This window comes from Penaeus vannamei, chromosome 13 (assembly GCF_042767895.1).
Source record: "Penaeus vannamei isolate JL-2024 chromosome 13, ASM4276789v1, whole genome shotgun sequence".
NCBI lineage: Eukaryota > Metazoa > Arthropoda > Malacostraca > Decapoda > Penaeidae > Penaeus > Penaeus vannamei.
Genome location: NC_091561.1, coordinates 44042660 through 44045159, shown reverse-complemented (window position 1 = coordinate 44045159; position 2500 = coordinate 44042660). Strand labels below are relative to the sequence as shown.

At 31.1% G+C, this 2500-nt stretch overlaps 1 protein-coding gene across 2 annotated transcripts in view; it reads left to right on the top strand.

The window, feature by feature from the left end:
- c12.2 (von Willebrand factor A domain-containing protein c12.2) overlaps window positions 1-2500 on the top strand; it is a 9628-nt gene that overhangs the window by 697 nt on the left and 6431 nt on the right. Inside the window, exon 2 of one of the 2 annotated variants that reach the window (XM_027357111.2) lies at window positions 1411-1545. The exons of the other annotated variant lie outside the window; for it this stretch is intronic. The gene's annotated coding sequence lies outside the window, so the exon portion shown is untranslated. The remainder of the gene's footprint in view (window positions 1-1410; window positions 1546-2500) is intronic. 2 annotated transcript variants of the gene reach the window in all.

The window sequence follows — 2500 nt, the reverse complement described above, 5'->3', positions numbered from 1 at the left end:
CATATATTTATATTTTTTTATTAATATGATTATGAGGCAAGAGTATTTTATACATTGTTGAATTTTATTGACGCCAGAAATTTTGAAAGCGTATTGCAGTCCAGTATATTGTATAGAAGAATACGAAACGGGTAAATTGAATTATAAAACTACATTTTGATGCTACTTTTTCATAGAATATACAGGAATTCATAATTAATTAACGGCATAAATTAATTGGTAGCAGTGGTGAGTTTACGCAATGATAAATAGTGCAAGAACTTTCACTTCTTTGCCATCTGTCCTTCGTCTTTTAAGGTCGGCAGTTCATACTTCTTGTTCCAAAATAATATATATCTTTAGACCTTTGTATTTCATATAGTCTTTGTTTTAATATTAATTTAATTATAAACAGTCATTGACTCAAATTATGGTTGCCGAGGTTACTGGAACCCCACCATCCTTTATTTCATTTAGCCTAAAATGTACAGTAAGATAAATAAAAAAAATATCATCAGTGATTTCAGAATAGTGGGAAAAAAAGCAAGATCTTGGTGCATTGTATCTGATTTATTTTTTTGTTTGTATAAGTTTGTTTTTACAATGGTGAAGGTGATATGTTGCATGTCATGGTTATTCAGCAATTTTCATAGTTGTTCTACAGTCTTTTCCTTTAAAGATTTTTGGCATAGTATTTATTTTAAAGCCTTCTGATTTATTTGTTACTTTATGTTTGATTATTGAACATGTTTTTTTTTTTTATTAGTTATTTCTTATGGTTTACTGGCACTGTTTTATTTGTCTTTTTTCTTCTTCTTCTTCTTTTTCTTCTTCTTCTTCTTCTTCTTCTTCTCCTTCTTCTTTTTCTTCTACTCCTTCTTTTTCTTCTTCTTCTTCTCCTTCTTCTTCTTCTTCTTCTTCTTCTTCTTAACAGGGTCAGAAGCCCAAGGCTACTATAGTGTTTATATTTTGTAAAACAAGATCTTTAGAGATTGATAGCAATTTTAAGTCTTACCAGAAAAATGCCATGCATGTCATCAAAACTGAAGATGAATTACAATATTCATTGATTTTAGGGATGGATCCAGTTTTTAAAATGTGTTCAAGAGTAATTGCCCCAACTCTATATATTTTTATTATTATTATTATTTTATTTATTTATTTTTTTATTATTATTATTATTATTTGTGTGTGGGGGAGGGGCCGTCCATGTGTGCTTGCATGCTTGTGTGCATGTGTGCATGCTTTTGTGAATATGTGTGTGTTTGTATTTTTGTTTGTGTGTGCTTGTGTTTGTATGCATGCTTACAGGTATGTTTATATGTATGTACACATGATAATGATACCTAAAGCCAATGATAGAAACATAGAAAGTAATATACTACAATTTACACTAAAAATCATAACAAAGGAAATGGGATTCCTGCACAGGTATTGGTGCTGGGTTCCTTAGAAGCCCAGAGCAGTCAGGCCACCATTAGTAAAACACCTCCGAAAGTGGGCCAAAGGCCAGAGACAGACGCAGCAGAACAGATTGCTTTGCCAATTCATGGACCAGCGGGAAAGGTAGGAAAACAGACTCAAGAAATTCTTGTGTTTTTCTTTTTTCTATTGATGTTAGAAGATGCCAACATTTTTTCTTTATTTATTCTTATATTGATTCAATGATTAGGTGTATATAATTGGTCACTTATTTCAGAAAGTAGACTACCAATAGTTTCAGATTCTTAAATATCTGTAAAAAACATTTCAGATGTAAAAGGTAAATGTCAGCATACCAAATTTCTAGAAGATGAGAAGAGCACAAGGTAATATTAACTGTGAAAATGCCTATAGTCTGTGCTTGATATGGTTTTGAAATTTGTCTACAATATATATTTCTTCTTTTACAAGAAATACATTTAAAATATTGGTGATGCCTGGCTGAATGCAGCATAAAGTTACTTGTCTAGATACCTCGATGTTCAATACGTCTGAATAAATGTATATATATAGGAATGTCTAGGATGTCCAATTAAAAAGCCAGTAATCACCAATCTTTTAAGTAAATCTTTGCCATAAAAAGTGTAGTCACCATCTATACTATTCATCAGTGCAAACATTTCTCTGGAGTTTTATTCATATTCAAATCATATTTATTGCAGAAAAATATATGGATGAGAATAAATATTTTCACAGGACAATAGATGTGTTTGACTGGTTTTATCTATATCTTCATCAGATGTACATGTATTTCTGGTAAAAATGTAGTTGAAACAAACCATATGCTGTAATGATCTTCGTTTTCATTCATAACTTCTTTCTACATTTCTGCATTGTCAGATCTTGTTATTTGGTTACTGAGTGGCCTATCTAGCTGCAGCCAGTCATCTGTGTTTTACATTTTCTTTCTACTAATCACAGGGCTAGGCTTCAGTATCCTTTTTAGTATACAGTTTAATTACATTTATATGAAGAAAAGATCTTATATTCTCTGTCATTTAGTGTATATGCATTACTGGCTCTATGTGGTGTGGAATCT